The sequence below is a fragment of the Anabrus simplex genome, chromosome 5, assembly GCF_040414725.1.
Source record: "Anabrus simplex isolate iqAnaSimp1 chromosome 5, ASM4041472v1, whole genome shotgun sequence".
NCBI classification, from domain to species: domain Eukaryota; kingdom Metazoa; phylum Arthropoda; class Insecta; order Orthoptera; family Tettigoniidae; genus Anabrus; species Anabrus simplex.
In genome coordinates this window covers 336,760,418-336,784,269 of record NC_090269.1, presented here as the reverse complement: position 1 = coordinate 336,784,269, position 23,852 = coordinate 336,760,418, and the positions used below count along the sequence as shown (strand labels likewise).

The 23,852-nt window shown below is 38.6% G+C and overlaps 1 long non-coding RNA gene across 2 annotated transcripts in view; it reads right to left on the bottom strand.

Annotated features, from left to right (window-relative positions):
• Positions 1-6,759: 6,759 nt before the first annotated feature.
• LOC136874073 (uncharacterized) overlaps positions 6,760-23,852 on the bottom strand; it is a 118,925-nt gene continuing 101,832 nt past the window's right edge. For both annotated transcript variants that reach the window (XR_010860214.2, XR_010860215.2), the window contains exons 4-5: positions 19,559-19,644; positions 6,760-8,656 (exon numbers count right to left, since the gene is read on the bottom strand). This is a non-coding gene — a long non-coding RNA (uncharacterized lncRNA). The remainder of the gene's footprint in view (positions 8,657-19,558; positions 19,645-23,852) is intronic.

Sequence of the window (23,852 nt, the reverse complement as noted above, 5' to 3'; positions counted from 1 at the left end):
AACTATTGCTTGTTGCAATGTTCAGTTGTGGTGCTTTTTCTCTTATTCCTGCCGAAGTGGATAAGAATTTCTCTACTTTGATATGGAGAGTGCTTGACTTGTTCGTGTATTTACCCAACTAATTCCGTTTCTAGAAAGTCTAGAATCTTTTGCATTTTTTTCAGTTAGACTCTTAAGTACTCTCCATTTATGTCTTGTTCCCCTAGCATCTTAGCATAGCCGTGTCAGTTTGCAGTTTCTGCATTTCACGATTTAAAATTATCCCCTTTTTAATTTAAGATGCTACATTAAAAATGCTGCCATGTACGACAGCCCTCGCATTCTATTGTCATTTACACGCCACATTGGTCATTTGATGTCACAGTATCCTTTGTTGCTGGTATCTGCGATCTTTTGGAAAACATTCTCTTCTCGGTGACAACATTGTTACCTCCTTTGAGTAATTATCTACTATGAAATCAACATTTAACATGTTCACTGCCACCTTAATGAAATCTATAAATTGCCGGAGGAGCCGTTCTTTCTTTGTTTCTTTTTATTTGTTGAAAGGTAGTAGATATGGTAGATTTAACATGTGAAGTGAATATTTTCTCAGAGAAGGGAAAAAACCAAACTTTTCCTACGATTCTGTGTTTATGAGTCAGCAATGATTTCTTGTGATTAAGTTATTGAGTGAACAGAAATGACTTTCACTCAATACTAAACTTTAAATTACCTGAAACTAATCATGTTACACTGATACTCTTGGATAAACTCACTTGATGCGTAATAAATATGCACGTAAGTTACATACTCCTACCAATCTGCTGCCATATTCGTAATCTTTTTTGTTTTAATGGCAGAAAATGTTTCCTTAGAATTATTTTGGTAAGACCATTGGATAAGACTAATATTACCATATATAATAACATGGCTTGTAAATGTCAGTTTCCTCAGTTAACTGACTGCAGGAAGCAGTCTTTAAAATAAAATTTTAGCAGCCTTGTTCCTAAGAAGGTACTTTGGGCCTCACTTGTCATCCACATTGCACTCTAATCATCTCCCAGTAAAAGTAATAATGAATAAAAATAAAAGTATTATTGCAGCTAGTGATGGGCAGTCTGAGACGGGATCTTGAGATTGAGATCTCGGGACTAGCGCAGACAGCTTCTAGCGAGAAATTTCGAGCGCGTTGTCCCCGCATTCTGTGGCGAATGATGTATTGTAGCCCCCCCCTGCAGGTAGACGGAAGCTGAATGTTGTTTGTACCGAGTATGCAAATAGCCAAACACGGGCCTTCTCCATTCCATAAATACGTGTCAACAAGCGACCAGGGCGTTCATTTCTACCGAGGTATATTTTGACGCAGTACAACACGATTGAATGAGTAGGCTTAAGTACAGAACGTTACGGCTACTGTAGGTACACCTACCTGGATACTAAGAGACATACATTATTTGAACTAGAGACTGAAAAAGATGTGCTTTGCTGCATATGCAACTCCCAATTAGACCTGAGTGGAACGTGTAATCTAAAATGCCCGAGTTTGCTCCAATTAATTCAACAGGGGCGATTGGCAATGCTCTCGAGACAGATTCTCCTGCGCTGCGATCTGTGCGAAGTCCCAGTAACTATGAGTGTAATCTTGATAGTATAAAATCAGCAATTCTCACGCATGCTGATAAATTTTGTCAAAAGCTTGGAACTGTACTATAGAACGTTCCAACCTTAAATTGCAGTACAGCGTAGATGGAGCACGCTGTTGCAAAATCGACTCGTGAAGATCATGCTCGAGTGTGACTCAAACGGAGTCACAGTTCCACATTTTTTGTTTGTAATTTTAAGTTCATTCATAAATTGATATTTGTAGGATGGAAAAATAAACATACCTTAATCACCGTCGTTGCTCTCGGACATTGAACGTACACCTATCATTTCTGCAAGGCCTGATGTTCCCGCTTTGGATGAACCGGGCTTGGGAGATGAACTTGAGGATGATCCGGACGATGAAGAAAGTCTTATTAAAAACTGTTGATAGTCAACATCATCCTGCAATTTGTCTGCTTTTCACAAATTTCTCATTTTTCTTTTTCGTTTACATAATTTGCCCAGTGTCCACCGTAATGCTCTTATACGCAGCGGTTATTAAATTATCCATATCATTTTTCTTGAATGATACGTTATGATACTGGATGTAGTTTTTCACCTGAGACCACACCATCTCAACAGGGTTTAATTCGCAGTGATAAGGCGGGAGACTTGGAATCTGCCAACCTGCCGCTTTTGCCATTTCATCTATTCTCTGCTTATTGTACAGAGTCCTTTGCTGAGAAGTGATGTGCAACAATTCTCGCTTGAGCATCCCGCCCTCAAAAGGTACCGGGTATTTACTTTTTTACGTAACCACTGTACGATGTCATCTTTTCGCCGAGAAGCCACCGGCAGATTCCAACTTACGGGAATGATAAGCGGCATTATCCAGCACTATCACGGCACCTTCGGGAGTGTTCGCAACAGTTTTTCCGAAAACCACTTCTCAAATTTCACCAGTCATTTCCTTGTGTTTTTGTGGCATAAAAATGTTAGTGCAGCATTTGGAACAAAACCATGTTCATTCCCCGCGTACACTAAGGCGAATCACGGTCCTCGGCTTTTCGGTGGCCTAAGTCCCGAACTCACCCCTTCAATGGCGGCCTGCCGTGCACTTTTCACTGTCGTATCCTTCCATTCTTTTTTCACTGTCTGCCCAATATTTACCCACGATTCATCTGTGTAAATTATGGCTTTATTTTGTGCCCTCAAACGTTTTATCTCCCGGAGGTATCCGTGCCTCCAATTAATAATTTCATCGGTTTCAATGAAGGCTGCTTTATTACCCCGTCTTTAATAACAGAAGCCTGTATCATAAGCGATACAACGTAGTTTTGGAAAATCGTGGCAAAGAATCATCGCCATTTACCCGACTTAAATCACGTTAAATGTCAGTGGTATGTTAGCAAATAAAAGAGTGAACCACCCGACGCACTCCACTTTGCACTATTCCATCATATTTAATTTTCCTTGCATTTTTCTGCCGTCCTTTTTTTTTGCGGGAATTCGCAAAGGACCATGTGCGTGTTCCTTCCTTATAGCACTGATTGTTCTTTCGAAACAACCTGTAGCTTTAGCTGTTTCACTGACTGCACTACTCACATTCATAGTATTTAAAAAAATAATCCAGGACACTCATAATATTGCGTTCTTTTCACAGAGTTTACCTACGGAAAGTTTCTTTTTAATTTGACGATCCATTGTACATCCTTCTGCACTTTTTCTTCGAACTAAGAACCCCCCGCACAAGCACGAACTCGCAACTACAATCCACTTGTCCTCAAGAACTATACATTTATGATCTTTATTTAATCAATCTTATTAAATGAACACCACTGCACACGGCTGTCAGTATATTTAAAAGCGCACTGTTTGGGAAATCCCTACTGGCCAGCCAGCCGAGTCACTTGTGAAACGTAAACAAACGAGACGCTCTCCCTGTCACAAATTAAGAGATAATGAGATAAGGACTTTATTACAAGATATTAGAATCATTCCGTATTGACGGTTATCACTTTACAAAGGTGAAAAATAAGAGTATCCTCCTAATTCAATACATCATATATTCCATTACAAGATATTAGAATCATTCCGTATTGACGGTTTTCACTTTACAATGGCGAAAAATGAAAGTATCCTCCTATTCAATACATCATATATTCCGTCATTAGACGGAGTAAACAAGTTCAGACATGTTTCGGCTCGTTTGAGCCATCTTCAGTGAAAAAATTAGGGGGGTTGGAATAATTTACATAATATGAGTTGAAAAAATGCTGGCTCTCTTTTGTTTGTTTTTTCATTTGCGCTTTCATTATGTTTTTTAGCATTTTTTCAACTCATTATGTAAATTATTCCAACCCCCCTAATTTTTTCACTGAAGATGGCTCAAACGAGCCGAAACATGTCTGAACTTGTTTACTCCGTCTAATGACGGAATATATGATGTATTGAATAGGAGGATACTTTCATTTTTCGCCATTGTGAAGTCATATTCCAGCATTAGACGGATAAGCAAATTCAAACATGTTTCGGCTCGTTTGAGCCATCTTCAGTAAAAAATGAGGGGGGATGAAGTAATTTACATAATATAGTTAAAAAATGCCAAAAAAAACAAAGGAGCAAATGAAAAAACAAAAGAGCCTAGACGGAAACAAAATTAGCACAAATATACAAGATTTACATCAATATGCGGAGCAAAAACAACTCGCGACAAAATTCAGTGAGACAGGTGTTCCTTTAAAATAATAATTGAAACTAAAAACTGTGTTAACCTAGGAAACAAAGGAATGAAAAACAAATGAACAATAGTAGCACATGGTGAGGTTGTGGACATCATAGTTTAAAAATATTGGTTTTGTAACAATAACAAAACAGGTTGAAATCAGTTGAAAATCATCCTTGTAGTAACCCATCACATCAAATTCGTTAGGAGGGGAGCGGGAGCAAGAATTTGAGAAACCAAGCCTGATATAACGTGCAGGCGAAAAGCCTGCGATAAGGAAAAACACCGATGAAATTTAAAGCTTTAGAAACAGCAGCATTCTCAATATCTTATTCTAGTGGTCCCTTTCTTGATTATCGTTTCATAATGTTGCCTTATTATAAAGGGTCGGAGGGGCCGTGACAAAACAGAAGCTGTGTTACGCAGATGACAGATGCATGGTAAACTGTAAATGAATTTGCTTACTCCGTCTAATGATGGAATATATATATATATTTTTTTTGCTAGTTGCTTTACGTCGCGCCGACAGATAGGTCTTTACACGTTATAAATCTCATTATGTTCCGTATTGAAATGTACTTAAAATCAAATAATATTAGATTAAAAATTCCACCTGTTCAATACATAAGTGTTTTTTTTATTTAAATTGAATATATAGTTCTTAAGATATTGCATACAGGGACATGTTTCACCCATGTTGAGGGCATCATCAGCCTAAAAATCTCAAACCTAAAAGAAAGATAGATCAGGATCCTGATTATTTTTATACTTAAGTAAGAGGTACAATTTGTATAGATTTTTGCGAATGTCTTGTTTTTTAGAATGTGGTAACAAGTGGTTAGTTAGAAGTTTAAGAATAACACGTAAAATTGCTGCGCTGAATTAAAATTTGGTAGAATATGGTGCCTTATTCTGGAGATGGCATAAGTAGCTTATAATAGCTTAATAAATTAGGAATAAAAGTCACTCTTAGTGGTAGTAAGTTGTTCAAGTGCTTAGGAGCGATGACAGGTATTCGTCGGAAAACGTAGCTATATTTATAATAAAATTAGCTGGTAGATGTGGTTGTAGCTTCTTGTATTAAAAGTCAAAAGGAAACTATATGAGGTTGTGTAGAGCTTGATGTGTTATGTCCCTTTGACAGTTGTGCTCACCATATGATGCAGGACAATGCTCTCAAGATCTCTAGAAATTTCTCGCGAGAAATAGTGCCTGTGCTAGTTGCGAGAAATTTCTAGACGTTGTCTCAGACTGCCCATCATTAAGTTTCCATATGAGAACACTGATGGTGTACTATGAAGCTTACCATTGTTACTGGGACGTCGCACAGATGAATCTGTCGAGAGTCTCAAGATTTGTGAGGTGTCTTGAGCGACAGCGTTGCCCATCACTAATTGCAGCCACTTATGCTGCCTGCACATCAATTTTGATGTTCTGTTTTGCTCTGATAATGGTACAGTAAACTAGACCTCGTGTTACCTCTAGCAGAGGTTTAAGTAATTTTGTTGAATAAACACTAAATGTATCGACGTGTCAACAGTGATCTATGCGACTACATTTTACGACAGAATTGGAATAGGCATCTCTGCCAAGTTTGAATGCTACATCTTGGGATGCGGAGGCCGGCACTCTACCACCGATCTATGAAGGGAGTAAATTCGCACCAATACTACACTATTAAAAAAAATATAAACCATGGGACCACAGCCCTAACAGGCCTTGGCCAACTAAATGATTGCTGTTCAACCCATAGACCTGCGGAATACACGGTGATGTGTGGACAGTGCGACAAATTCTCTCTGCTGCTATTCTTAGCTTTCCAAACTGTGGCTGTGATCTTATTAGACAGATCCTCAATCGCTCTTGTGTAGGCTGAGTGGGCCTTGAACCAGCTCTTGCATAAGGCAAGGTAATAAGGTAGTGATCCCTGACCTGGAAGGAAATTAAACCCACGTCCTCATGGTAAGAAAAACGCTATACCTAGACCTCAGGGTGGCACACCCTTATTTTCAATCTAAATTATTTAATTGTACAAATATTTCTACTTTCATCTCCGCTCAGTGAATTACAATATCTACTACCCATAAAGTTTTCATTCACACCAAAGAGATATGACTTACCTGACAATTCCAAAAAATTTGTTACAGGAGACAATCCCAACTGCAAAAACACAACTAAGCGATTCATAATAGTTGCATTAACCTAACACAATCAAATTTTCTCTCTGGAGAATAGGTGTTTATCTTCCCGATTTTGAAGGAACTAGGATGGAAAATGGGTTAATTGATTTATATTCCTTAATGTTTGTCAGATATACTTATTCCCTTAGTCCCATTTCCTGATACAGGGTCTGAGATGAGGCGAGATGAAATATTTCTTTTAAATGAAGTTCTAAAAAAAGACTACTCACAGTACAACTTTACAACCCTCCCAGATCTCCAGTAACAGCCCCTGAAATTAAAAACCAATTGGTGTCGAAATACAATGCACTCTTTATTAAAAAATGGAATGAAATATGGTTACTAATAAATTTCTTCATTACCTTGAAACAGCTAAAACTACAGTTTTTTTGTTATTTTTGTCAAGGTTTTACATTTTTTTTTACATTTCTTTTTTATAATTGTGCACTTTCAATCAGCAAAGAAGACAGAGATTGAAACATTCTTGGATCAGCAAACGAATGGAAAATGTGTTAGAATAAGATGTTCACATGATCATATTTTAAACTACAAATAAACATGGAGACTTGTACTTTTTAATTCACACTGAAATAAATGCTTTTTGTTTCTGAAACAGGCCATTTTCCAAACTGCCACATGAATGCTCAACCAAGATTGTCCCCATCATATTTTTCGGTACATGGGAATTACATCTCTCATCACTTACAAGAATTATGATGTTATAAATTGGAAATCTAAATGAACTTAATCTAATCCCTTGCCACTTTCTTCCCTTATAAATCGGTAACAACTACCAAACTCCCTAGAGTAACCAGCTTCTAAAGCAATAAACAACAAATACATATAAAACCTACAGTACCGTTATCAATATAAATAAACAACACATTCCTATGGTCATAAAATAAAAACACCCTTTCATATCGATTTCAGACAATCCTCTTCAAAAATATAAAATACTGTTCATACATGCAATTTGGGGATATAATATATGTATCAATAATACTAATAGTACAATTTTTTTAAAGAAAGACTAATAGCACTATTCATTTTGAAAAAAAAAAAAAAATTATTAGATCAACCCTGGAAGGTTGCAAAAAGGCATTTTTTACCTGGATAAATAATTTCAATTTGTTTATCATACAGAAATTGAATAAATCTATTTTTTTTAAACCTGAACGGGCAAAAATTTACAATGCTTGAATTTTCAAAACATTCTGGTCCAGTTCTAGTAAAGACTAGTATAGGCTTCCTTTCCCTTTTAGTCAGCCTAATTTTAAGTGCCCCCTTTAGTTTCCTTTCTTGCTCATTTCTAGATGAAAATTTAGAATAAGATTTTTATTTTCCAACAAATATGAGCCTGTAGTTCAATAGCAATAGCACCCCCCCCCCCCCATGATTAATGATTCCATCCAGATTTCACAAATAATTTATAGTAAGTCAAGACTGTTCTCGTACTGATAAGATTACATTCTCATTTCAAATACTGAGATGGGCAAACCTTGATTAATTCTATTCCTTGTCATGAAATACATTGTTCATCAATACTTCCATATAAATGACTGACATAGTACCATACACACCATAGAAAATTGAATGGAGATAAAAATCTACCCTACACATTAAAATAAACTACAAACAAGAAAATTTCTTAACAGTTATGCCAGGTCCTAGCACATATGAATGATTATGTAACTAATCTAGAAAGTAAGGAACATACTAAATTAAGAGCTTAAATAACGTGAGAGTACCAATAAGCTGTAACCAACATTTCTCCAGAACACTTCACAAGAAAGGATTCTTAAGTATAAGACAGTCTTCAATGCAACAAATCCCAATGAAACACATTCCCTGAAGTTTTCCTAACAATCATCTATGAATCTAACTGGATGAAGACTAACATCTTCACAACAAGCATTCCATTTAAGCTATATGCAAGTTTCACTGTTTTTTCAACCATCAGTGTTCATTTATGAACATTACAGCTCTCTTGTGGAGTGCTGTAGGAGATGTTGAGCGACAGCTGACCTCGAGTTACAGAAAGTGGCAAGGAATCATCCTGCAGAGCGAGACTACTCAATGTCGTAGAGCATGTACAGATTGCAGGAATCAGTGTTCCTGGGAATTAGAGGATGTCCTGGTGGCAAGGTGGTAAAGCCCAGGAACATGAAGGTACGCACAAGAAGATCTGAAACAAAAACAGATTGAAAGATTTTAGAAAATGTCAAATAGTGAAGCTCAACAGCACCACGATAGCAGTGAACTAAAGATATAACAAGGAATAGTACACCAAATCTAGTGGGTGGCTCTGTGACATCCTAACATTCTGAAAATATCAATAAAACTAACGCCTATATTTTTCAAATTCCATTATGAAAAAATACCTGAAGTATTTTAATTGAAATTATGGCAGTGTACCTTTTTAAGGAATTGTAGTTTCAAGACATCTAGTAAATTTAAAAAGAAAAAAGTTAGTGCATTTGAAAATTGATAGAAACATAACTTTTGGCAGGCTGAGGTGGTATCATGCTTGCACTCCTATTTTGTGTTATAAGTGGTGTATTGCAGTATTGGTGCATTTTATAAATGAATTGCAATAACCTTTTATTTTGTAATCATCAAATGTTCATCGTGTTATGCAGAAAGGACAACTCTGAATGTTGTGCTGGGGCTCCAATATTACAAAGATTGTGATGCAATTTATATTGATTATTAGAATGTATAACTATTACAAGTAAAAAATTACTAAAATTTACTTGTTACAAATAAATAATTTCAGAACTTGATTTCAAATTCCTCATAATATGTAGTGCTAAATGTTGCAAGAAAAATGTCAATGACTAGCATACATCTGCCACTGAAGTGCAACAAAAGATTTTTTCCCCCCATAATACAGTGTAAATAATCATTTGAACTTCCTTCATGAATATAATTTTAGATCGGTGATAAACCAAGTATCTAGGAAATGCTTCACAAGTAAAACCTGTCTCGACTGCACATTTGAAGTAGAATACCATACAAAAACATCCTACCGAGCTCGATAACTGCAGTCGTTTAAGTGCGGCCAGTATCCAGTAATCGGGAGATAGTGGGTTCGAACCCCACTGTCGGCAGCCCTGAAAACTGTTTTCTGAGGTTTCCCATTTTCACACCAGGCAAATGCTGGGGCTGTACCTTAATCCTAATTAAGGCCACAGCTGCTTCCTTCCCATTCCTATCCCATCGTCGCCATAAGACCTGTGTCGGTGCAACATAAGGCAAATAGCAAAAATCCTACCAATCATTCCTCAGAGTAGAATAACAGCCTTACATTAGTTAATACAGTATTAAGTTAGAAGGAAGAGATCATAAGGACACTAATCATATTGAATACAGCCTGAAGTTAGATTCTGACTAGCTTAACGCATTGAATGCCAAACCCATATATTCACTGTAGTGAACGCTGTGCCTTGTGCACCAAACCCGTATGTGTTTTGGTGCAGTGTGTGCTTCACCGATTTCTTAAAAGAACGGGATATAGGGCCATGCCTTGAAATATTGTGGAAATGCACACCAAAGAAGTTCTCTACGGTAGATATACCACTCCACTTCGCGTTTTGAAAGCGATCTGATATTTCGGCTTCGTTAAGAGTGGAACATCATTCCCTCTAAGGTGTAGCAATCATGGAGTTTTGAAGTATACCTTCATCTCTTGTTGGCAAAGAAATGGAATGTTTCCTCATAAAGTGATTCTGGAGAGCTAGATTTTGATAAAGATTGAGAATATATAGGGGGCGATACTGAACTACCAGAAAGGGCGAGACAAAATAGTAATAATGAATCTCTAGTGGAATTGTCATCCCCTCCTCAAATACCTTTTCCCCCCAAATGTCAATGATTTTGATAATATCAGTTCTTGGATCAACAAATTATATTTCAGTAATAACATCACAGAGCGGAGTAGACGTGCGTGTTAACATGCTACGGCTATGGAGCCAAGCTTTGCATTCGGCAGGGGAGTGGGTTTGAACCGCACCGTTGGCTGTCCTGAGAGTTTTTTTGTTTGTTTGTTCCCTTTTGCACTCCCAAGAAAATGCCGGGACAGGTCCTATTCATAAGCCACAGCAGATTCCTCCCACTTTCTTACCCAGTTTCATTCACTATCATTCATTTAATCTTTATCTTCTCAACTGAAGTTTTTATCAAGAAGGGCATCCACTCGTAAAAACATGCCGTAAAATATTATCTCACTTCATCCCTGACCCATTATTGGGCCGTGGGACTAAGGGGACGATATGCATTACATTAATATTAATATTATCAGTGAAAATTTATCTCTAAAAGGGCTTCTTCCTTAAAATAAAAATTTAAAAAAATTAAAAACCTGGCCCACAGGGTTCACCTGGTCATCAAAACTTGGCAGTGAAAAGGTTAATGATAAACGGCAAAGTGTAAACTGGGATGTAGCACTACGGAATAAAATCTTGGACTGCGAATTATTCATCCAAACTACAGTCGAACTTCGATATCTTCTCAAAATGTCTTCGGGCATTTAAAAAAAATATATATATATAGCCTACATACTTTGAGATATCGAAAATTCAAAGGAAGGAAAAAAAAAAAGGGAGGGTTACTATTACAGTATTATAAACACACTAGTCCAATATTGCTACTCCTACTATAACTTACTAGAATACTCCTGTGGGCCTACAAGCTAGGGTTTAATGCAATCGTATTAACACTGTAGAAGTCGATTGATTTTATTTTATTAACACTAGAAAGACGGAGGGGTCAAAAATGACACTAGTGATATATAAGTTACTAAGCACATCCTTCAGTGGTCTGAAGAGCACGTGATGAAGTACAGTATGTCTGAATGAGTATCGTCAACAAACATTCTACAGACGTGACAATTTTCTCTTTTCCAATACATCTCTTGCAGACAACCTTTTTGCATGCCTTACACACATGCCCACCTTTCACGTCCTTCTTGCATTTGTTGCGCACCTGGCATTTCCTGCATTTTCGGCTAGATTATGGTTCTATATCACTCATCACCGCCTGCAGTATCGGTACTTTTATTTCTACTCTGGGTATTTGATGCGGTAAATTCCTCAGCAAGTTGTAGGAGAAAGATATTTCACAAGATCTTGATATCTGTAACCTATTTGTACAACACCCATGCGTTTATTCCTGCTAATTCGAGAACATTATGTATGTACGCATGCATGCATGCATGCATGCATGCAAGGGCCAACTATGTGCAGCTGGCTTGACAGTATACTTTCTGGCCATTTGGTCCACAAAGTCGACTCCATACTGTACCAGTTACGACCTGTACATGCGTATTTTTTTAATAGTTAATTGCATTTAATCATCACGTGTAATCTTCCGAGCAAGCCTGGTTTGTTTACATTCGGTGGAATGAGCGAGCGAGTCGAGGACAGCTGTGTGTGTGACGTAGCGGCAGGGGCAAGATAGATCACCCGTCTGACATGCCAAGTGTAGCTGGCCTGACCTGGTATGTTCTGGATTCAAGTGTCACACCTTCACGAACATTCGATTAAGAACATTTTAAAACTCCTCTAATAATTATGGTAGCGACTTAAGCGACATGTCATTTTGAAGGGAATCACATAAACGTCGCAAAGCATGAATCTCAAGTAAATCCGTCGAGGGATTCATGGGATAACCAGCTTCAAGGGATCACGCTATATGATGACGTAGAAGCCCCCAAACCGAATATAAGGAGGGCTCACTTTAGCCTGATCAGTCAGTCGCAGCTGAGTATTCAGCCTGGCTCTACACGCTGCCGTAGTCAGAGGCTATCTTCGAGTAGTTACAGTCTTCATGTGGAACTTAAACCATCATGGCCATATGGAACTTGGCAATTGTGCGCGCGTGAACTCTGAAAGTATTCAAAGTCTTTGTGAACACGGACTTGTCATTTTCGCGAGTGTTAAGGAACGAATTCTTTAAAGTCTTTATGGACATTGACTTGTGATTTTGCCAGTGGTGAGAAACCAATTATTCAAGGTCTTTATGAATTTTGACTTGTAAATTCTGCGAGTGACAAAGAACACATTTTCGAAGTCTTTGTGGACATTGAGTCTATCAGCCACATTGGACTTAGGTAATGAGTGATTACCTGCAACATCGTCAGAGACCATCGGAGATCATCCAGAACATCGGGAGTTCGAGACTTACTCATACATGACCAACCTGGGTGTTTCGGCCTCATTTTAACGGAGTATTTGGCATCTTCCGGAACGTGTTCCAGCCTGTTCGGCCCGGTGAGCTGGAGACCCGGACCATTAAAAGGACGATATTGAAGACAACCCCTATGTACAATGAGGCGATGTGCAATTTGATATGCATTTCATGAATAAACTCTTACAATCCGATTAAAATTTTTCTTGTAGATAGGACCCTGCCTCCTGTACCAAGCCCTAGCTAGTGTCTATCCAGTTTCGCCCTGAGAACTATTTCATGCTTACGTTAAAATTAAAATCTTAAAGTCGGGCTCTTTTACTGGTACAATACTTAGTTCCGTTGTAACATGTTATGGTGTCTTGTTTCTTCTTTCCGTCCGTTCCCACCTGGACATCTGGATGAACTGAACTGAGCATATGTACATTCTCGCAGACCTTGACTTGATAAATACTCGAAAGTTAGTTGATCCCTTTTAGAACCTGTGCTCGAGAAGTTTTCACCTCCAGCGGAACCTCGCATCTTACCAGATTTATTGAACCAAGACCACTGGTTCCCTATGATTTAAGCTTTTCAGTTAGCTACAGTGATGCATAAAAACTGTCCCAAGTGACAACCTACACGTGTTTATGAAAGGGGCCATTAACTTCTCAACAACATAACCATCCAAACGCACATTTTCAGGGCACTGTTCATCCCTTCCTAGATAGGGACATACATTCAAGATTTATATAGATTCTTTATCTATGGACATCCAGAATTTTTGTTCATATTTTCCGGGCTTGGGTGCCATTAATTGCAAAATGCGACAGCGAGTTTTGCTGGAGAACAGTTGTTCAATTGTAATCCAAGCTACAGGTTTATAGCAAATTAAGACAATTTGAAATAAACCATTTTCATACTTCTGATATCAGGGCAAACTTATCAATTTTAAGTTTGACACCGAGGAACTGATATCGAATCTCAAGAATCTCAAAATTTCTATAAAATATCTCAGGACATAGCATTCTTATACAATTCAACTCCCCACTTTTTGGACCAGTGATTTCAAATCCATGGTTCTCGCACAAGTTGCCCCAACGGGCATACTATATACCCAGAAATTCATCAGGTTCATCCATAGTCACAGACCAGTTCTTACATTGCAGCTGCCTTTCAGCCTGTGTTTCCAAACATTTCTGTATGAGATTGAAAATAAATTCAGCCATGAGGAGTGTATATGCTTGTGACGCACCCACCAACGTTTTGTTTTCCATGTAGTGCTGGACCTGACTTGTCCCCAGAGTCATCTTCACCTAGTTCCTGGAGAGAAACTATTATATCGTCCAATCTCAAGTAGCTTCTGCGCTCTGTATTTGAGGAATCATTTTTAAAACCACCACAACAAACAGCTCAATGACTACAACAAACTGTTTATAATGCAAGTTTCACAAGCTCCTTACTGCGAAGGTGGGATTGTTCTAACCTTGACTCACGGTGGAAAGGGTAGGGGATAAATAGGTAAAGGTAGCAAGCAGATCAAGTGGAGTGAGGGAAGAAGCTAACAGTCGGCATCACGCATAGGAAGCAAATTAGAAGCACAATTATGGAAATACAATGAGATTCTTGTAAAAATTAATATGGGTCAAAAATAACCCGTCCTTCTAGGGAAATTAAATTATAGGGACCAAGCTGTTAGGGCTGGGGCATCCAAATTTTAACAGCAGCAAATAAAGCCTAAGTGATGAAAAGTAATACAGCCTGAACAAAATTTAAGTTAAATTAAGGCAACAGCAGTGTTGAATTTATGAAAGGGTCAAATGTGACCCCTCTGTCTTTCTAGTGTTAAACTACTACACAGTTATACCGGTATTACTAGTACATTTTCATTTTACAGTACTTACAAATTCAAATCTATGAATAAAGTGTCAGTGTCTTTTGCCTCCTTTTCTACAACTTCTGCAATATAATAATAGCATCCAGAAGACTGATATTGTTGAGTTGTTGGTCCAGAAGCTCCAAATTTGAGGTCATGTTTGGTGGTAAAAAAAAACCCACACGTATATAGCTAGCAAGTTTCCTGTGACCTTAGGATGGGAACGTCAGTTATTGCCAAACTGAAGTATTTTCAAAGAAGGTAGAGACTTGCCAATAGTCTTCAGTCAACCTCAGATACACTAGAACTCATCTGACATAACTTTCTGCACGATTCCGTTGTGATGTTCAAATTTACCTAGCCACTCTGCACTAGCCTGGAACGATTCAATGCCGAACTCCTCCACAAATTTAAGTGCTTTTTCTTGAAATATGGAGTATAAAAGTTGAATGTTTTTGTCCCTCATACATTTCACCCACTTAAACATAGCTTCCTACAATTCTGGGTAACTTGAGATCTTAAAACCTTTCCTCTCCACTGAAAAACATGACCCGTGCACAGCGCTAGCACTCTTGTTTTTATTTTGCATAATCGATGGCGTATTAGCTGGAATGCCAAATTCTGCTTCAATATCCTTTCTCACACCCTTTACAACATCGTGAGTTAATGGCATGCCATAATTAGCCAGTTTTCTCTCTTACTCTCATTGTCTGAAGTGCACATTGACCCCAACCCCTCTCCTTGACCCCAGGCTGCCCTGGAATGTAGCACATCACGCAATACTGACAGAAATAATTTCTCCAGGTATCGTACCATACCCAAGGTGAACAAAACTATTTCAATCCCCAAGGTTCAACTCCAGTATCCAAGCCAAATGTATTTTCACCCCCCATCTTCGTGATAAACATTTAACGCCTGGGAAACGAAATATTAAAGTTATCAAAATATTCAAGTAAGAGAACTTTAAATTATAGAACAAACGTAACAAAGTAATCCGGCCCTGTGGCGTAGGAGGCCACGCGTCCGCCTGTCACCCGGCGGCCCCGGGTTCGATACCCGGCTGGGTCAGGGTTTTTAATTGTAAATGATTAATATCCCTGGCCTGGGGACTGGGTGTTTGTGTCATCCTCAACGTTCCTTTCCTCACATTCAACACTACACTTCTTCCATTCCAATTACACGCAGGTGCATATCACATGGTGCAAGTAGGGGCAAAAGACCTCTATAGATCGACACCCCAAACAAATAGCATTTAAAAAAGAAAAAAGAAAAACATAGCAGATACGATACTGCCAGGAAATTAAAATTACTTCCAGATATAAAAAAATCAACTATAGGAATACACAAACTGGCAAATTTGGATTTAAAACTTTGAAAGAGGTTAACATGGATAACACAGGCACTAATTAAATCCATTCAACATCCCCTCCTTTCCTTTTATTCGGCTCCAGCCAGGTCGGGACATTTATGGTGGTTCTACACCATTCCCTATCCTTCTACCATTCCTTTTCAATCATATTGTCCCAGTTCAGGTTTATTCTTCTTGCACTCCTTTTTATTGAATTAATCTACCTTATTCCTCCCTCTCATTCTCTTTCCCTCGAAATTCATCTCCATCATCTGTTTTGGTATTCTTTTCTCTAACATCCTCTTTAGATGTCCAAACCACCTTAGTTTACCCCTATCAATTCTCTCAGTTTTCCATTTTAACCATCTTTCTCATATCTTCGTTTGTCAATTTTTCATTCCTATTATACTTAGGTATTTAATTTTGCTGGCTTGAATTCTATTCCTCCCTACTTGTTATTCTCTATTCTCCGGACCACCTTTTGAGCAGACTAAAGCTGAAGTGACATTGTCTCGTCACACTCACCGTGGTTGCCAAATGAGCCGGCACGCGATTCAAAATTGTACTCCACCACAGCACAGCTCACGGATTGAACCTCGAATGGATTGAAAATAATTAATACATTCACGTATGCGTGTTAGAATCCCATACAGTTTTTTAACGGCTTATATCTTTAAACAATTAATTTACCGAATTACATTTTAAATGTGAAAACCTACAATCTGTTTTGCCAGTCACTGATCGGGTCAGGGATGGAATATATGAAGCCCCATCTTGCGGTGAGGACAGGAATTGAGCCGGCTGCCGAAGCCTGTTTCACTCCTCTGGGGCAATGATTAATGACTGACAGATGAAATTAAAATGATACTGGAAAGTGATGCTGGAATGAAAGATGACAGGGAAAACTTGAGTACCCGGAGAAAAACCTGTCCCGCCTCGGTTTTGTCCAGCAAAAATCTGACTAGGAGTGACTGGGATTTGAACCACGGGACCCAGCGTTGAGAGGCCGGCGCGCTGCCACCTGAGCCATGGAGCCTTTCACAATTTTAATGTACTAACTACAATTTCGCGCTTAAAGCATTGCGAACGAATTGTTTTGACAAACCGTAAGCATTACATTCATTAAATTATTACTATTATTATTATCATTATCAATATACAGTATATATATATTTTATTTTTATTATTCACTATTATTATCTAAATATATGCCTGATTCCTGATTGAAATGAACTGCTACTCACGGGCGATTTATGAAAAAGTGAGAGAAGTGAGGATTATGTAGGGGCCTACTCATACTAGAATTAACTTGAAACTGACAGATGAAGTTGGGGATCCAGGCAAAAACCTGTCCCACCTCCGCTTTGTCCAGTACAATTTCAATAAATTAATTATTACAAATATATTTTTATAAAAAATATTACATATTATTATTCTTCAGGAGGTTTCAATCTCAGCTTACCTTGTGCCGCAGTAATTAATCCGTGTCACTATCGAGTGGCTGCACACCCAAGTCAGAATCAGAGCCGGGGTCAGCACACGAGGTAAACTAATCCCGCCGTCAATATTATTCGCTCAGAAATGCTTATAAACAGAATCATATTTCTCTCACCGGAAGTAAAAATCTTGCGCTTCTTCTTCAACTGATAACAGTCTGGTGAATTTTTGTTCGGATCCATTGCAGAATAATATCCAGTAATGAGTAAGAAGAAACCCACAAACGTACAAGAGACTACAAGAATTATGAATTAGCACACAATACGCACATACACTGTTTTTGTAAAAGCGAAGCACACTGATAAAATTCTCTCACTGCTGTTTTAAACAGACTATGATTGGAACTGCACCCAAATGTTCAGGACATCCATTGAGTGAGTAAGTATGGCAGCTCCGCATTGACTGCACCATTGCCAAAACTCGCTCTGAGTAGCGCAACCCCCCCTTGCCCTCTCACCTACCGTGTGACAACACCGTAGGCGCTGCCCCTGTCGCCCGCACCATCCCCTGGTCTATACACTCACTTCCGCTTTAGTTGGCAAAAAAGGTGGTCTGGAGAATAGGTCTCAGTTGCATAAGTCAATATGGATGCCTAATACATTTTGTACATTATCTCTTTATACCTCCTTATTCCAGACAAGATTTCTTAAACTCTGGCAGAATGCATTGCCCTGCTGTACCCTCTTGCTAACCTCCACGTTTAGCCTTGTATTCTGCATTAATTCACTCCCTAGGTATTTAAAAGTGAACAATTTCAAGGCTTTGACCATCAATTTTTACAATGTCTTTGTCTTGTCTTTCTCCTCTTGATATCACTTCTCTAATGCTGTCAAAATCAGATCGCGCACACTTAATTCTATTCATGTCGCTCCTTAATGCTTTCTACTTTACTCAGCATGTCTCAACCTAATTCCTTGACAATACTATACCCTTTCCTTTGCACACTTTCCACACATGCCTAACAATAGTCTGTATGACCGGAGCCTCAATACCAACCACCACATTAGATCCTCCCCTTCTGGTCTCCATCTTCTCTGACTGCTGCACAACCTACTCCCTAACCCCCTGCCCATTCAACACCCTGTTCCACCTCTTTCCTACCTTCTACTCTACATTTGTAATTCCTCCCTCCTTTTCCATTTCCTTGTTTGCCACTTGCACCAATTCCTCACCAATAACCTCCTCTGAAATCTCCAAGTAGATCCCCCAGTCCCCTCATTTCTTTACCCTTAAAGCATTACTCTACTTGCTTTCCACAACTTCTCCCCTTCGTTCCCCTCTCTTACATCTACCTACCACACCTGTACAATGTTTCAGTGAGATCAACCTTCAGAAGGTGCAAATTCAGCAAAAATTCAGGTGCTTACCTGTGGCTTCAAGTAGCCTACACAGGGTGGATGCAGAGTGGGTCTCGGCTACAGCTGGTCCGTGGTCCGTCAGCTCTGTAAACTGACCGGGCCAACCGAGCAGAGGAGGGATGGCCATGGCTCTACACCTCTGTATTCGGGAGATACAGGGGGCTGGTCCCCATCATCAGCTGTCTTGAGAATGGTTTTCCACAGTTTTCCATTCTCCTGCAGTAAGGCAAATGCTGGGACAGTTCCTAATATAGGCCACAGCTGCCAACCCTCTCACCTTCTCCGCAAATCTCTTCCGATACAAGTTTCCTGGCATGAGAGACTGCATCACCATCAAGGAGGCCCGCCGCCCACTTCAGGGGACTAATGAAAATATTTAGTAGTAGTATCCACTATATGCACTACCCATGCCTTTTGGTAGGTGTGCTAGTTACCATCCAATTAAGCCAAATTGGCATACTGGGACGAAACTCTGGCAACCAAGAATGAGTTAGATGGAAAATTTATCACTTTCATTAACGGGCCATCTATAGGTACTGGAATTATATACAACTTACTCCTGAGGTTAGCTGCCTAACCGTTCGCTCACAACCGGTAAACTTTTGACTGTGGTAAAAAGTCAAAGATTTTGAAACCAGGCTTAATTCAACTCAGCCACCATAAGCTATCTATTTTATCGTGGTTAAGTGGCATCTTCTTTAACGATTCCAAAGGAAAACAAAATCAAGTTCCATAATATTACACTACTTATCTATACAACCATTTCTAGTAAAGAAATATGACTCCAATGTCCTATTCTTCAAATCATTACAGTCATGTCCAAAAAACATAAAAACAACTCACTTCGATCACTGCGATCCTTACTGAAACACACTATGATTTTTGTGCATTTCAGAACTTCCTCAGCATACTCAAAGAGACTGATGAACCTAGAAACAAAGAAAAAATCAAATCAGACCAAAAATTAAACTAAACACGCAGTAAATTCAAGAATATCTAAGAAGTCACTGGCTGAAATGCAATACAGAGCATTTTTCTTTCACTTATTTAGATTTTAATTAATCCATTGTCAATCAAGCTACCCATTGGAATTATTTCCCTTGTTTGCTATATTTGATCAATAACAGTTCTCATATTGGATAGGGTATAACAATATATTTATTAGGGAGCAGGAAGAGAAACATTACATTCACAAACTTATAAACTGTAAGTGGCCTACATGAAAAACAGATGTACAATAGCTAATGCTGAATACGTTCAATAAGGGCTCGAAAAATAGACTGGGCACCAGGTGATGATGGCGAGAGGAAACAAGTCTAGCATCTAGCCTTTTTTGATATTAGTATTCCCAATTTTTATCTGGCAGTAGATCTTATATGATGTAAAAAAATATATATTAAATTCATGATTAAGTTCAAAGTTTCAAAATTACTCAATTCCACTGAGTTACAAGAGTAATAAGTTCACATCCCTTGTATATCCCAACATCAACCAGCTAGTTACAGAACAATCTTGTAATCTCAATGTGCGCTTGAGTAATTTTCCATTGCTGTAAGCCATTGCTATGGTTGTAGCGTTTGGCAACATATGGTAATGCAAGACAGTTCTGTATTTTGTTCTTAAGTCCAAACTATATAAACTTTTATTCTAAGCAATGTGTGAAATGAGCAGCAAAATTTCAGAGTCAACAGTCTGTTCCAAAAACAGCAACGTGCAAACTTCAGAAATTTAAGGAAGCCTGGTGCAACTAACTGAAGTGGCCCAAATTTGACTCTACTGAAGGTGATGCAAGATGTGAAGCATGTAGTTTGTTTCCTTTCATTCCACTCAGCAAACCAAAGGTTTTACTGGTCCATTCCAACCGGAAGCCTTCGAAAAACACAACTCACTTAAACATCACAGGTACTCTTAAGGTAAGTTTATGCTGCAGCTTCGCTGCTGTCACATGGATGCTCACCCTAACATCTCGCTGCTGACTATAGCCACGCTGCTCGCCACAGAGCTTTTACCCTGCAGCAGCCCCGTGCGCACGCTGCTGGCAGCTCTCAGCTGTAGTCGAAAATTCAAAACAGAGGAACTGATAGTTCAGGCGGTTTGTATTTTGCATAATTTGATTATAGATATAGAGGATATGAACACAGACTACGCAGACGTACTTTCAAGAGCTACCCTGTCGAGGAGAAACAACACAGCACCAGCTGAAGCTTTTGAAGTGCGGAATAAATTCAGAGATTTTTTTAACGAGTGAGTCGCAGTTCTGTTGGCGAGTGTATCTTACAATAATTTGGTGTACTGAATGTGAAATAAAAAGTGTACAACGCTTGGCCTGGATTTTTCAGTGCATTTCTACTGCAGGAGTTGATTGAAGAAATGAGCTACAAATACTTCATTTCGTAATTTAACAGTGTACCTTTGAATAATCTAAAATAAGGGATTATGGAGTATCTCATTTTGACTTTAGTTAGGTCCCCTAAACAAAATATGTTTACAGTTTGAAAAAATAACTGCCAAACTTTCCATGAAACGCGAGGTACTTCATATAAATCACCTGCTTGTAATGATAGAGGTCCCCTAAATGGCAAGAACAAAAGAACAAAGTTGACGTAATCGTTCCACATTCTTTCGCCACGTCATTTCATAGTTTGATGATTATGATGATCATGATGCTTGTTTCAAGTGGGCTAAGTCATCGACCCCTGACGGTACGAGATGACAAAAATTAAATAATTGAAAGAAGTTCAACCTATTCAATACATAGGAAAGAAATGTAGTGATTACATTTTATTTAATAGTAAAAATAAATGGGACCGGTTTCGACCCTAGTCCAGGTCATCGTCAGCCGTAAAAACATGTACAACAATGCACATGAAAAAGAAAAAGAAAAAGATTAATTAAACTCTGGATCGGTATAAGATGAAACAGTACGTGATATTAAGAATGGTAGTATGGCACACGCAATGATAGCCACAAACATTGTGAATCTTCGCCTATCATTGCGTGTGCCATACTACCATTCTTAATATCACGTACTGTTTCATCTTATACCGATCCAGAGTTTAATTAATCTTTTTCTTTTTCATATGCATTGTTTTACATGTTTTTACGGCTGACGATGACCTGGACTAGGGTCGAAACCGGTCCCATTTATTTTTACTATTAATCACTACATTTCTTTCCTATGTATTGAATAGGTTGAACCTCTTTCAATTATTTAATTTTTAACGTTAATACTTTCAATACGGAACAATGAAATTTTTATCTTTAAAGGTACGAGATGAGACGAAATGGATTAAAAATTATAATTAAACCACTGACTAGGATTAGAAAAATGAGGAAAATTATTATGAATTTAAGTAGTGGATCTAATTCGCAATGCCTTACTTTCCCCTAAAATTAAAAAGAGTAAAACGTAATAAAACTGAATAAGGCACTGACATAGAAGTAAAATAATATATTTAATGCAAATAAAAAATACACAAAGATAAACACATAGTCAATAGAATAAATTAGTTTTTTTGCTATTTGTTTCACGTCGCACCGACACAGATAGGTCTTATGGCGTCGATGGGATAGAAGAGGCCTAAGAATAGGAAGGAAGCGGCCGTGGTTTTAATTAAGGTACAGCCCCAGCATTTTCCTGGTGTGAAAATGCGAAACCACAGAAAACCATCTTCAGGGCCGCAGACAGTGGGGTTCGAACCCGCTGTCTCCAGGATGCAAGCTCACAGCTACACACCCCTAATCGCACGGCCAACTCTCCCGGTAGAGTCAAAATAGTAGTTAACAATAAACCAATTAAAACACAAATAGAAACTCCACTTTTAAACCGATAAAACAAGCCACTTTCCCTCATACAACGTATGGTCTACTGGCAGCTCGTCATCTAACCACTCCTTTTATCCCATATGAACCTCTTGTAACGATCCGCATGCCGCTGGTTCCAAATTGCGTTGCGTTCGAAGACAGGTTCAGATAGCAAGTGAGCAAGTGATCACTGAATGTGTGTTTCGAGTGCGAAGAGAGGAAGAGTGGGAGAGCGGGTGACCTTGAAAGAACCACTCACAGTCCAAGTTACAGGATAGCCGGCGATGAGCCAGGCTCAAAAATCAAATGTGTTTGAGACCATGGATGTGGCGAGAATAGCAGCCATCAGCGCAGCTATGAGCTGGGCTCCAGGGTAAAAGCACCGACTGAAATCCATTGGTTTGTTTCATCATCGCCTAACATCAAACAGTAGCCTTAAGAATAGCAAAATCATTAAGAACGGCAATACCATAAAAAAGAAAATCTTAAGTTTATTTCATAAAAATATCTGTTCCCAAAACTAATTTCTTTCTGCACTAATTTCTTTGCTTCAACTGTAAGAGCTAAAGCTACAAAAGTGATATTTGGGAGAATTCAAGAACTTATTTCCAAGTCCAAAGTGACATATATGAATTATAAATTTTTAAAAGTTTCCATGCCAATGTTTTAAACTTCATGCTATCGTGGTTTCAATTCCAAGGAGATGTTTCTCCTGGCGAAAAAGGGTTTAGATAATTGGTTTTATTTCCAAAGTGATATTTCCTGTATTTATTTCCAAAGAGTTGCCTTTCCGTATGCCCAATAGTACACAGTACTGCCATAAGTTCTGTCAGTAAAATCTAAACGTGCTGTAATAGGGTAAAAGTGAATGATTAAGCATGGCAACGCTGTATGCAGTCATCCATAAGGTCACCTTCACGACTCCGCCAGTAACCGGCTTGCAGTGTGTCAACTGCCAGGCAGCAATGAAAGATGGAGTAGTGGGTGTATGAGAATCGTATACGGTAGAACCTCGTTAATTCAAAGTCGTTGGGACGCAAAAATCGGACTTCGAATTACGTGATTTCGAATTAACCGCTGCTAACTCGAAGTTCAGAAATGCCAACCCCTGCTGCATCCCAAAATGTCCAAAGATCTTTTAAAGCATGCAATCACCTTGATTCACAGTTAAACCTTTCAAATGCCGTAGGGAAAAAAGTTCCCAAATGTATCCAACAAGGTGCATTTATTGAAATAATGCTCCTGGATAACGCCGTACACTGTCAAACATAACCTCACACCCGGGAAAAATAAAACACGATTCAAAGACAAGGAGTACGGTAATCTACTGTAT